The 14,376-nt window shown below is 42.5% G+C and overlaps 1 protein-coding gene across 1 annotated transcript in view; it reads right to left on the bottom strand.

Moving 5' to 3' along the window:
• ANKS1A (ankyrin repeat and sterile alpha motif domain containing 1A) overlaps positions 1-14,376 on the bottom strand; it is a 141,344-nt gene that overhangs the window by 74,610 nt on the left and 52,358 nt on the right. The gene's annotated exons all lie outside the window — the stretch shown is intronic.

The raw sequence follows: 14,376 nt of genomic DNA, 5'->3' as shown, positions 1-14,376 counted from the left end.
GATCACTCAACCCAGACTAAACTAAGTTGTACAGTCATCTAGAGGATCCTAATCATTTACAATTCAAAGAAATGCAACAACTGCCGGGAATTCCTTTATACCATTCTGAAATTTTAAAAGCCTCAAAGCCTATCAGAAAGATTAGAAAGGGACTTCTACCAATAGATAATTCAGCTACTTCTGGTGCACTACTGTATACAAACCAAGGAGAAGCCCAACTGAGTTAGTTTGAAACTTTGAATGCTCACGATACTAGACATTACAGCACAGTGTAGAAGGACACAGTAGTGTACCTGCCACCATTTGGTTGGTGCCAAAATTAAACCTAAAGTAATTTGTACAAATGAAAACTGAAGATTCATGTCCTTGATGAAATATCAAATTAATTCAGAAATGCTTAATATTGAGTGTTACACAGCCTAGGAAAAGCTACTGCTAACTGTATATTTCAGCATTAAAGAAGCACTACTCTGTTTTAAACAGCTTCTCAAAGCCATAACAGACCTTTCAGTTTTTAAATCATGGTCTTGGCTCAAGCTGTATCTGGAGAATCTGCAGTATCTGCACCTCCCCAGACTGGGTTTTAAAGAAGTGGTAGTATTATGCTTCCAATCCAAAATCTAGATGGCCAAGTAAAAGATCACCTGCAAGTACAGGTTAGCATTTTTGTCTGAATTATTTGAAGTAAAATGTTTATTACACAAAGTTTTCGATATATCTAAGCATCTCACACATGGGACAAGTCAAGGTTTTCCCATAACCAACATGCGCACACACACAGAGCAAACACTAAGAAAGCAGAATACAAGTGCACAACTAAGCAACCCCAGCAATCAAACTGCTTCCTAGCAGAGGCAAAGCTTCGCAGGATTCTTACATTGGAGAAAGACTGAACTTCGGAGACATCAGGCACTTTGGGCTGAAACTGCTGGGAAAGAGCAAAATAAGTTTTCCAAGGGCAATTAAATCCATTAACTTAAAACACAATTCGTCAGGGAGAAGGGATGAACCAAAAAAGTGTCTTCTAGCATTTGAGCCATAACAAGCCAACAGAAGGAACATCTTGCCTTTGAAAGTCCCCCATCAGTGACAGCTTTTGGTTCGTTATGAACCAGACTGATACCAAGCAGTATTTTCATAAGATACAGTTCTTGTCTGAATAGCCTTGTGAAACTCACAAGCTTGGGGTTCACCACAAGTCAAAAAATACCTATTCTCTGGCATCAACTTGACAACAATTCCCTTTGCCAATTTAATTATTGTGCTTATGGCATCCATAATTTCCAAAGGCACCTCACAGCTGCCTCTCAGATTAAAAAGAACAGCCACTGCAGTCTGAAAGGCCACAGAAAGGCCTGCATAGTCACAGGACTTTGGTATCCAGAAATGTTTTTATGGCAGAAGTGCCTCTTCCAAAAAAAATGTGTCAAAATAAACAGCCCATTTTGATAGCACTACTATGCTTTACTGTTCCACATCCCCGGCCACAAATCCAATTACATTCATCCAACATGAAAGCTCTGCAGCATTTAAACCTCACAGCATCCATTTTGAACAGAAGGGCTCCTCCCTCGGCTGAAATGTGGACATCTGCCAAAAGGCTTCTGCAGCATGTACTAACTAAAGCAGTTTGACACTCTCTTAGCTGGTACATAAACAGAACTGCCACGTCTGATAATATCTTTTGCTTTGTCAGTCCACTTCATGCATAAAACTCTTCCATACAAAATACCTCCAGGGATGCTGAAAGGCAACCCACCTTGTTCCCCTGCCTTGTCTTTGTTAATTTGTTTCAAGAGGGTGTTTAGGATAAGAATGGACCCTGAACTTCAAACAAAGGAAGTACGTTGGGCTGCTTTTTGTAGCAAGTTTTAATTAAAGGATTCAGGCAACAAACTTCCCTCCAGTGGCACTATTCTAGTGACACTGAAAACTCAAACAACAGCATACGTGCATCACCCAATTATTTACTTGAATTCTCTGGAAATTCCCTTGCAGCACTTTTCCCACATAGGAATCCCTGCCCCACAACTCCCAATGAGTTTAAAAAGCAATGGCAGAGTGCCTTCAGAACTCCTTAAGGAAAACTGCTTCCTGATATGCATTTGTTAGAAGCCGCCCTGAGCCCAGCTAGGGGAGGGCGGGGTAGAAATGGAATCATTTTTTTTTAATTGTCTATATTTTGCTTTAAACATCTCTCATGCCAACCTCTGAAACGGCTTCTCTTAAAACTCAGTGGAAGCACCACAAAATAAACCACTGAAATACAGGCCACTGACCACCCTATTAACTGCCATTTGCATAGCTTGAGGCTTCTACAGGTATGTTTCACATTCCTTTGAGCCCATCTTCATCTCGCAAGAACCATGCTATTTGTTTTAAATGCTAAATTCTGTGCCAAATATCACATTCTATGCTTGCACAAGATTATGATATGTATACTTATTGTTCTGGTTTACATAGGGCAGAACTTAAAAATTTTCTCTGGCACTAGGAGCCAGCCCCACAATTTAGAGCCAAAACTCATTTCTGAATTTTCAGCTTTTCATATTTTAATGACCAAATTTTCTAATATTGCTACCACAAAACCTAATCCTAACTTCTTCAGAGTTTCTCATAATTTTATTAAAGCTATAAGTGTTGCAGTATGTAACTGCAATAAAAAGCTCACCTCTAACCCTAGCCCAACTTCTCCCCAATTTCTCATAAATCCATTATTGCTTTAAAAAGCAATTGAATATTGAAACTGGTATAAATAACAACGGGGTTAACTAATGAACTCATCCACCACCACTAAATGGTGTGTTCCTGACTTTCAAAAAATCAAAGACAAGAACCTTGTACAATTTATTTTTATGTCATACAACAAAACATTCTGATATGAAAATATAAGCTTCAGTTTGGACTCTGCTGACTTTTTCATGCAATCTGAAGTAATTCCCCTTCTTATTACAACTCCCATTCCACATGGCTTTTTGTCCATGTAGATCCTATGAATCAAAACAACCTTTTTAGTGGTTGAAGGGTACTCCCACATATCCTTTCACCAACTGAGAAACTGGCTAGATGCAACACCTGTACCGCCACTTAAGAATTGCAACAAAATCATTGCTGGAAATTCTAGGCACCATAGTGACCTAGCAACTGGCATTTGGCAAATTCTGACATAAGGTAACATGGTGTCTACAAAAAAGTTGTAAAGTGGATCAAAGGAAATAATTTTTTAAAATTCTAGCAGCATCACTAGAACAGATTTTTTACCTCTTATAGCTTCAAAAAACGTTTTAAGTATTTCTCAAGTTTCGCATCTCTATTATCCATGTCAAATCAAAACAGACAGGATACTAAGAATACTAAGCAAAAACTAAGTTTGTACCTGTTAAAATGCATCCCAGTAAAGCTGGATAGAAAGATTGGTCATAACAGTGGCTAAATAAAATTATGTTTACTTACTTTAGGACATCTTAAATCTAACTCCCATGGGTGGACCCAACTGTAAAGATAAAAAATGGGGGTGGGGAGCACCCAGGGCTAAGTAGTTCCTAAGTCTGCACAAAACAAAAAGTTGAATAAAAACTGGGGGCGGGGGTTTAACCCCTTCACCATGTAACTAGTAATGCTATAAAAAGCTTAGCTGACATCTTGGTTGCCTAGCTACTGAAGATGACATGCAAGGACACACACAGACAAAATGTACGAATCGGCCAACGGAAAGTGGGAATCTGTAGGGTTTTCAAGGCAAGAGACTAACAGAGGTGGTTTGCCACTGCCTTCCTCTGCTGAGTGACCATGGTATTCCTTGGCAGCCCCCCTCCAAGTACTAACCAGGGTCTTAGCTTCTGAGATCTGACGAGATCAGACTAGCCTGGGCCATCCAGGTCAGGGCTAGGCATAATTAGTTATGGGACACAAGCCCCCATTTGACCACATTCTTTCTAAGATGGAGTTTAAGTAACTGGGTTAAAAATATGGCAAGAATGCACCAGAAGTTTCTAAATCCAATAAAGAGAAAATTCAAGTTTTCAACTACAAACAGTTTTTCTGTTCCTTCTGTATGCGAAGAAAGTTGTCACCAAACACGTTCAAAGAAGCAGTGCAGTATATTTTTATTTGATTTACTTATAGTCCTCTTTTCTCACTGAGACTCAAGGCAGATTTACACAGTGTAATACATACAACAGTTATGGGCTGATGCACAAACACCAAGGATCATTTACACACCAACATGGATTTCATGGCCTCCCTACAAAAAAAAACAGCTTAGTGCTGATATTGCCGTAGACAGTGTGGCCTAGCACATACTACTAAATTAAGGACAAGGTTGGAGGAAGAGATGGATAAAAGGAGAAACTATACTAATTCTCAATGGTTAAGAGCAGTCATAAGGTCCAGTTTACAAATGAAATGCCCACGCTAAACCATGAACCTTAAGGGAACCTGAAACCCATGCAAAGGTAAGCAAAAATGCTGCTTGTCACCGTCTTCATATAAACAAAGCCTGGAATTCCATAAAACAATGACTACTACATAGTGAAGCTAGGTTATTTTATGGTTTGGGGCTAGTTTTGTCAAGGGTTACACCATGAGATTATAGGCTTACTAACATCATTCTGCATATAAGTAATACAGCAGGCTTCACTATTAAGTCCTTCGCAATGCTAATACTGAAGAGCTGAAAATGTAATGCTGTTCTTATTAGCCTGAATTACACCTTAACAAATGCTTTGCAAATTATGATTACGCATGGCAATGAAGAAGATTATGCTTTCCTTGTTCATCAGAATATTTTCTGAAAATGACCAGACAGCAATTTTAGTATTGTAGTTTTCTGTCTCCATTTCCTTTGAAGATTGCTCATAAGGAAGATTGCTCACTTCTTTCTTTTACTAGCACAGATCACAAGACCTAGATCCTAAGCAGATGCAATAAAAAACTTAACAATATATGAGATTTGATTTGAGAGCTTCAAACTGCAAGCATAACATATTTCCACCTTTTTAAAAAGTGCCATCCTAACTTCAAGTATTTTTAAGAAGCATCATTCAGCATAAATAAATAAGAGGCTGTTTGCAAACCAATTTTCTTCTTGACCAGTTTAAAGTGCTTACTGAAGACACATTTATGATAGCCTCATCTAAGATAAATTGAATGTGGAGATGAAATATGAGGAATTCCAGTAGATAAAGAACAGGGATATTAACAGAGGGACTCTAATTTTGCAAGAGAATTATTTGAATATAAAAAAGAAATCAATTTTTTTAAAGGAAAGTAATTTTCAACTCTTTCCATAATATGGCAACAATGTCCAGTAAAGCATAAAATTGACCCAAGTTTTTTTCAATATTAGAAAGTTCAGCGTTTTATTAATCATGAATTCTGGAACTTATGCCATCAAAGGGGTGATGACTATGCTAGAAAACGCTGGCATTTGATTTATACATGCATAGGGAAAAATGAGAAAATAACAAGGATTCTTATAACGAACTTTCCATTTCCTACTTTTATCGAAGCCTAACCTTCACTTTATATTGGGGTAATTCGCTTTGTATTGGTGTAATTTATATCGGTGTAAAAATCAATATATTTGCAACCAACTGATTGGTATTTTATCCATATATACTAAAAATTATATTGGAAATCAAAAAGTGTTTATCAAGAATGTTTTAATTGGAATTATATTATAGTTGAAATAAAGTGCAATCCTATCTTCACTTTACCTGAAAGTACTGCTGAACACAATAGGGCTTACTTCTAACATAGGGTTAGAGTGATAGAAGTGTGAGCCTAGAATGTCAAATTCAAGCAAGCAGCTCCTTGTAAAAGGGGAAAAGGTTACTCTTCCAAACATCAACTATCTGGTTCCATATGAATCATCCCTATCTTTAAGGTCATCCTCACAGGTTCTTCAGGATATTGGAAGGTGGGCACCAGAGAAAAGGTATTTTCTGTAGTAGTACCCAGTTGTGGAATCCCGCCACAAGAGGTTTGTCTAGGACAGTGATGGCGAACCTTTTAGAGACCGAGTGCCCAAACTGCAACCCAAAACCCACTTATTTATCGCCAAGTGCCAATGCGGCAATTTAACCTGAATACTGAGGTTTTAGTTTAGAACAGGGGTGGGGAACCTTTTTTCTGCCAAGGGCCATTTGCATATTTATAACATCGTTCGGGGGCCATACCGGGCGTAGATCTCCTGGTGTGTGTGTGTGTGGGGGGGGAAGCTAGGGTTGACAGGTCCTCTTCACCACTGGCGGGAGGTTTTGGGGGTGAAGCCTGAGGAGGGCGGGGTTTGGGGAGGAAGACTGCACAGCCATAGAGCCCAATGGCCAAAGTGGCCATTTTCTCCAGGGAAACTGATCTCTATTGGCTGGAGATCAGTTGTAATAGCAGGAGATCTCCAGCCACCACCTGGAGGTTGGCAACCTTAGGGGAGGGTATGCAGAGAAGGCTTGGAGGGTGTCTCAGCTCCCCCAGGTCTTCCCCCTCCTCCCAGGTGGGAAGGCAGCCAGCGGTGGGCCCAGGCAACCAAGGTGCCAGGGGGGCGCAGCTTGCAGCCTGCGGTCGATCTGCAAGGAAGGAAAGAAGGAAGGAAGGAAAGAAAGAAGGAAAGAAGGAAGGACAGAAAGAAGGAAAGAAGGAAGGACAGAAAGAAGTAAGGAAAGAAGGAAGGAAGGAATGAAGGACAGAAAGAAGGAAGGAAAGAAGGACGGAAAGGAAGAAGGAAGGGAAGAAAGGAGGACAGATAGAAGGAAGGAAGGAATGAAGGACAGAAAGAAGGAAGGAAGGAAAGAATGAAGGACAGAAAGAAGGCAGAAAGGAAGCATGGAAAGGAGAGAGAGGGGGGAGGGGGAGGGGGGAGGGAGGGAGAGGGGGGAGGGAGGGAGAGAGAGGGAAAGAGAGGGAAAGAGAGAGAGAGAGAAGGGGAAAGAGAGAGAGAGAAGGGGAAAGAGAGAGAGAGAAGGGGAAAGAGAGAGAGAGAAGGGGAAAGAGAGAGAGAGAGAGGGAAAGAGAGAGAGAGAGAGAAGGGGAAAGAGAGAGAGAGAGAGAGAGAGAAGGGGAAAGAGAAAGAGAAGGGGAAAGAGAAAGGGAAGGGGAAGGGGAAGGAGAAAGAGAAGGGGAAGGGGAAAGAGAAAGAGAAGGGGAAAGAGAAAGAGAAGGGGAAAGAGAAGGGGAAAGAAAGAGAAGGGGAAAGAAAGAGAAGGGGAAGGGGAAGGAGAAAGAGAAGGGGAAAGAGAAAGAGAAGGGGAAAGAAAGAGAAGGGGAAAGAAAGAGAAAGAGAAGGGGAAAGAGAAAGAGAAGGGGAAAGAGAAAGAGAAGGGGAAGGAGAAAGAGAAGGGGAAGGAGAAAGAGAAGGGGAAAGAGACGGGGAAAGAGAAGGGGAAAGAGGAGAGAAAGAATAGGAGAGTGACTGAAAAAGGAAGAAAAGAGAGAAAAGCCTTCACACACAGCCGGCTCCCTGCGACCGGGCTTCAGCTTTCCCACCTCTCCCCCCCCCCCAAGTCCACAAAAGTCCTCCACCTGATCGGCTCCCACGCGGATGCTCCGGCCCCGGGAGGGAGCGATTGGCTTTTTCCTCTTCTTCCCCCCCCTCCCCTCCCTCCCTCCCTCCCTCTGCGGCGGCCGAGAGAGGTTTCAACCCCTGTGCCGCGCGGCGTGCAGGGACGCTTCGCCTTCCCGGCTTGGGGGAAGCGTCTTCCTCCCTCCCGCCTCCCGCCTCCTCTTGCCGATGGCGAGAGGGGATTTAAAGGGGCCGCAGCGTTCCTGCACGCTGCGGCTTCAGAGAGGGCCGTGCTCCGCTGCGTTTCTCTGGCAGCTGCAGCGGAGCCCAGGCTGGGCCAGAGGCTCCGGGGGCTGCTTGGGCGCAAATCCCGCCGGCCGCCTCCGCAGCACGCCCCCCCCCCCCCGCACGGGCCGCTCCCGCTCCCCGGCTCCGCTTCACAGGCCGCTCGGCTGGGCAGAACCGGGGCGGCGGCGGCGGCTCCTCTTGGCCAAGCGGGGGAGGCGCCGCAGGTGGCGGCCCGGCCTTCAGGGGCCTTTTGCAGCGGGCGGGCGGGCGGGCCCTGAGGGCGACTGCTGCCGGCTCGCCCGCTGTCCCCGCCCCCAATCCGTAGTCGCTGCGGACCGCCCGTGGCGCGGGGCCAGGCAAAGCCGCGCCTCGGCCCCTCGCCTCCAGCCCGGGAAGGGAAGGGGAAGGAAGGCTGCTTCCCCGGGGGCTGAGTGGAGGCGGCCGGGCGCGTGCCAGCAGAGAGGGCTACGCGTGCCAGAGTCGGCACGCGTGCCATAGGTTCGCCAACACGGGTCTAGGATCTCCTTATTAAGTTTTACATGTCCATTTAAAATACAATTTCTTGACTTTTTAAAATGTTGGGAAGAGGGTGGCAGCTGATGTGCCTTCTGTTTATAGAATGTTTTATGGTGTAACTTGTTTTATTGGTTGCAATTTTATTGCATTATATTTTTATTGTAAGCTGCTTTAAAAATACTAATGAAAGATGGGAAGAAGCAACTTAAATTTATTTTTAATCTATGAATCTTCTCTTAACAATTGGTAGTGGAAAGAGCAGGGAAGATGGGAAACTTCAAAATTACTCTGTAGCTATCTAACAGGGTGTTTCACATAATTGAGCTCTCCTCCTTACGTAGATAGCAGTGCAAAACACTGGGTGAGCCACCACTTCAGTTCTTTCTAGCTTTCCCTTCCTGTGTGAATGTTATGAGAGGAGCCCCTTCAGGCTTTGAAAAAGAGAACTGGATATTTCTAATGGGTTGGATGTTATCTAACTATGCATGGAAACACAACCTCCCTTCCCCCTTCCAAAGCAGCCCAAAATGCCCTTGAAAAACTGCTCCTGGGGGACAGGGGACCCCAAGGAGCACCAGGGAGAGTTGTAGGTCTGTTGTGGGAGGGGAGGACTGCCCGTCCCATGTGCAGCTGTTTCCAATGGAACTCAACCCAATATGAGCAGTAGTAAAGTACAGGCAGGTTCTCCGTCTACAGGTTCCCCCCTTCTTCAATCCAACTGCCAATCTGAACCAGTTTGGAGAACACATACAAAAGAAGTGACTGGTTTCTCCCTAATCAAGAGGAAGGAAGAGAGGAAGGGCTCTATTCTTCAGACTACATTGCTTGAGCCACCACTAAAATTATTCTTTATTTATTATATGATACATTTATACACATGAAGCCAGCTGGATGACCTTGGGCTAGTCACACTCTCTTAGCCTCACCCACCTCACAGGGTGTCTGTTGTGGGGAGGGGAAGGGAAGGAGATTGTTTGATTCTGCCTTAAGTGGTAGAGAAAGTTGGCATATAAAAACCAACTCTTATTATTATATACCACATTTTTGTTATTACTTTCAAGGTGCTTCACAGTTCAAAATAACTGCCTACAATATAATATTCATAACTTAAAACAAATGGGACATGAACAAAAGAAGAAAACAAGCAAACTCTTAGATAAGTGACACAATTGTTATTTTATGAGCAGATGGACTGGGTGCTCAGGCAGATGGTCCTGGAAGGGAACAATCTGTCCGAAACCATTTGAGGGCAATACTAAATAGAACCTGATCCCAGTCAAGTTGATGGAAGGAACCTTGCTGTCTCATCTCTTCTTTTAACAGCCCAATGAAGGGCTGCTGAATGAACAGTTTGGGGAGAGAAGAGCCAAAGGTACAAGGCAGGTTGGTGCAGTGGGGCTTGCTTTCTCTCCCCCCTTCAGCTGCTTATCACTTTCTACTTTTGCTACTCTCTATTTTGTGACATTCTTTAAATTTTAGTATTGAAAGTTAATGGCACTGACATCAAAAGTAGCTTAAATAATTCTGATGTTTTCATTCTATAACAGCCATGTTGGATCATAACAATGGTTCACCCTGTTCAGCATCCTGTTTCACATGGTGACTACCAGATGCCCCCCCCCCCCCAAGGCCTACGAACAGGACACAGAGGCCAAAATCTCTGCCTACTGCCAATCCCTTTCCCCATACCAATAAAATGCATTGAACAGTACTGTTTTAGATCTGCTTTTTAAAACTTGATTCTATTTTCTTCCCTTCATGATCATAAAGATAAAATATGAAACTTAACTTTCAGGGTACAGTCAGTTGACATGAAGCAAGGTTTCGGTGAGGTTCAAGTTGTGGAAGCATGTAATTTAGGGTGTAAATTTTATCTGTCTCATACAGACATATACATATATAGTACACAAGCTGAGAAATATTGATCATGTATTTAAACTTTCAGGGTAAATTAAGCTTACATCAAGTTTCTGACTAAAAACTGAGCTGTGGAAAGGTCTAAGGAAGGAGCTGGGTGCTGCTGTGAAAAACTGGGATACAGTTTTCCTTAATGGCTAATTTTATAATAGGTTATGGCTAACAATTTGCATATCTAAAAGAAATCAGCAAGAGCATACACTGCACTAAGAGTTGTCGTCATTACCTATGTTAAAAAGTATAAACTCACTGACATTGCAAAATGGGTTTTAATTACAAGACAGAAGATTTCAGCTAAATATTGGAAGAAACTTCCTAACAGCTTTATATATTTAGACCTTGTCTTTCTCCCCACTGGGGTCTCAAAGCAGCTTACACCATTCTCCTCCACTTTATCCTGTAAAGTAGAAAGTGCTTTACTACTAGCAGTACAAGAAGTCTTTTGTTGATGAAAGAGGCATGTTCCACGAGAAAGCCTCCAGTGCCATTGAAAACAGATTCATAACATCCAACCCTGAATTTCCATAGTGGGGACGTTTTTCTAAGAAGATAGAAATTAAGATCTCCCTTCTTTACCTAAATGATGAGTGCACACTAGGCTCTTTGTTCCCTTCCCTGGTGAGCATTACATCTGCATCAGCACACACCAGGGTTAACAAACAAACCAGAATTTGCAAACCAGTTTCAAAACTCTGGTTATCATACTGTTGATGCAGACCCAATGGTAAACCAACAAGACAAGGGGTTGGGGAAAGGCAAGAGACTGTGTGCTCTCCTGTTGAAAGGAGAGCTTAAGTTTCTTCCCCATCCAGTTGCTTATATAAATGGAGAGCAGACTTAAAAGACATAATATCCAACAGCTACTGAAGACAAAGCTAGACTTTCTTTTAATTTCAAAAATAGCCAGCATGGTAAAGCAGTTCGAGTGGTGGGGAGGGGCTGTGGCTCAGGGACAAAGCATCTACTTGGCATTCAGAAGGTCGCAGGTTCATTCATTGGCATCTAAAGTTAAGGATCACAGGAACACAATAAGCTGCCTTATACTGAATCAGACCATCGGTCCATCAAGGTCAGTACTGTCTACACAGACTGACAGCAGCTCCCCAGGGTCTCAGGCAGAGGCTTTTTGCATCACCACTACCTAGTCCTTTAACTGGAGATTCCGGAGATTGAATCTGGGACCTTCTGCATGCAAGCAGATGCTTTGTCCCTGAGACATGGCCCTTCCCCAGATTTAGGGGATCAGGTAATAAGTAATGTGAAAGACCTCAACCTCAGGCCCTGGAGAGGCTGCTGCCAGTCCAAGTAGATAATACTTATCTTGATGGACCAAAGGCCTGATTCAGTACAAGGCAGATTAATGTGTTCATGTGACTAGAATCTGGGAGACCCACATCTGCCATTAAGTTTGCTGTGTAACTTTGGACCTGCTCACACTCAGCCTAACCTACCTCACAGAGTTGGATGTACAAAACGGAGAACATATACCACACCAGAAGCTTCTTGAAAGAAAAATGGGAAAATAAACAATCTACCATTTGAACATAGATGAACTGAAAATGAACCATTAGTGCAGAATAGCAAGATAAATGTTCTAGAAGTTCCTTGAAGCCTTAGTATCATTAATCCTGCTAATAAGAGTTTCTAAAGACGATGCAATAGATCAAGGTTTCCCAATTTTGCCCATGAGTACTTCCCCTAGTACCTGACAAGTTTTTCAGAAAATGGGCAGGGCCATTGTAAGACAGGGCTTATTTGGTAACACTCGTTCAGATGAAAGGGTCTTCCATGGCTGAAACAGCAGTTGCAGCCACTGGAGGATTAGGAAGTCTGGCAGGTACACAGGCTTTCCCCTCTTTTTATTTCCTCTTCTCTTTTTCCCTTCCTCCCCCCTCAGGTTCATTTCTTTTTATCGCCCTTCTACAATTATTTTGCAAAGTGAGGTACACTTTGTTCCGCTCCGCCTCCTGTAGCAGCTATTTTGGGGTGGAGCTCACTATAACCACTCAAAATTCCAAAAGTGACCTATAGGTTTGAAGAGGTTAGGGACCCCAGCAATAGATAAAATCTGTATAAAATAAAATTAGCTGATCACTAAAGTATTGTTGGAAAGATACTGTGAAAGCAGTTAAACACTCCAGTTAGGAAAGAGAGCATTTGGAACTACTTAACATCACTACAGAAAGCCATGATACAGTTTTAACTATTTGTATTTCTTCTGCATAATCACTTTCGATGGAACTTTGTAACAAGATCCGGACACCACAATGGTTAGCACAACATTATTTTCTGCTAGGCAGGGAACAGTTTCTAGACCAAAGATTTTCACACGCAAAAGGTCTTACTCCTAGCAAAAAGGCAATCCCAAATATTTGCCATGAACAGGCTTAATTATGCTAATTAATAGCAATATTAATTTCTATTCCTGGGAACAGAAAACAAGACTGCTACCACTATTAGCTGTTTATCTTATTAAGAAAGCATTTGATTGTATCTAGTGTTTAATGTTTTTCATATTCTAAGATTTCAAGGGAATCCATTTCCATGCAAAGCCTAAGCCATCCCTATGAAAAGGTAAGAGCCATCTAGCCTCTGCTTGAAAACCTTCAAAGAAGGAGAACTCACCACCTCCTGAGGAAGTCTGTTCCACTGAGGAACTGCTCCATCAGGAAGTTCTTCCTAATGTTTAGCTGAAAACACTTTAATTTCAACCCACTGGTTCGGTATGACTTTCTGGGCCAACAGAAAATAACTCCGCTCCATCCTCTAAATAACAGCCCTTCAAATACCTGAAGATGGCTGAGGGGACTTGGTGTGATTTGTAAATTAACCAAAAAAGAAAAGCCCATCCATCCGAAACAGCTTGATGAGGCTAAGAATGCTGTAGGAGGCATGGAATGCTGAGACAATGTGTAAGCTGGGGTGGGGGGAAGCACAGTAAAGGGGAAATTGGCCTGCTCGAATCCCTGAGCGTTTATACAACCACCTCTCAGTCATCTTCTCTCCAGGCTAAACATACCTAGCTCGTTCAACCTTTCCTTACAGGGCTTGGTAGCACATGCTGACTTTAAGGATGGGTTATAAAAGTTGGAAATGCATAAAGAATTGATGGGGGGAAGGTAGATAAACAACTGAGAAATATTCGCTCCTCCCAGAAACTTCTTGTCCTTGGGTGACTCTAGTTCACTGTCCTACTAACAGGCAGACAGTTGGAGACTCACATAATCACTGGGAGGGCGACAGTAAGCAACTTTGAAATCTCTTCTTGCTCAACACATATTGATAATTCTTTTCCTACAGCATTGTATAAATGCTGAGGAGCTTGAATAGGCCAATTTTCCCTCTACTCTGCCTCCCCACCTCAGCATTCCATGCCTCCTACAGCATTCTTCAGGCTGTTGGGGGTGGATGGGCTTTTCTCTTTTGGTTAATTTATAAAACACATTCAGTCCCCTTAGTATGCATCCCTAGCTTATCTGTGAGTGGCCTGCTTTGCTGTTTTCATGATTGGGGTAAACCACCTATTTTACTGTCAGATACAGAAATAGCAATAGAAAGAAAATGTGTACTAAGGATAAGCTAGAGTCTTCTAGATTATTCTGTAGCCCACACATTCTGTTCCTTTTATATTCTGTCTTTTGAGTGTTTATTCTTGTTTTAAAAGTATTATTCGTTTGATATCAAGAGACTTAACTTAAGCCACAGGTACAGACAATGTTGGGTTTGGAGAAATAACAGTGCTTGCAAAAATATTCCATATTGATTATTTAGAAACCATCTCCTATTACCACTCTGGATAGATATGCACAAGACAAATGTCCTTGCATTTTAAGAAAATTAAAACAAATTATTTAAGTTCTCCCGAGCTATGTTACAGCATATTGGAATCATTGACTTAGGTACTAACCATTTTTTCCATGATTCATGAATCCCATTATTGGCTACCACTTTATCCTCCCCAGCCCCACAAGAAGAAATTCATAGGGGAAGGCAGGCTGCAGTGGGAAGGGGGATATCAAGAATTCTCCTTAGCATACAATGTACAGATTGCTATATTTCTGCTCTAATTAAAATGAGATGCCGAATAACCAGCACTTGCACAAATGCCATTAATTGAAATCAATGGCATGCATTGGAGGAAGACACACTTAAGGCCT

This window comes from Euleptes europaea, chromosome 2, assembly GCF_029931775.1.
Source record: "Euleptes europaea isolate rEulEur1 chromosome 2, rEulEur1.hap1, whole genome shotgun sequence".
Taxonomy (NCBI): Eukaryota; Metazoa; Chordata; class Lepidosauria; order Squamata; family Sphaerodactylidae; genus Euleptes; species Euleptes europaea.
Note: the sequence above shows the minus strand (reverse complement) of the source record. Positions and strands in the feature narration are given on the sequence as shown.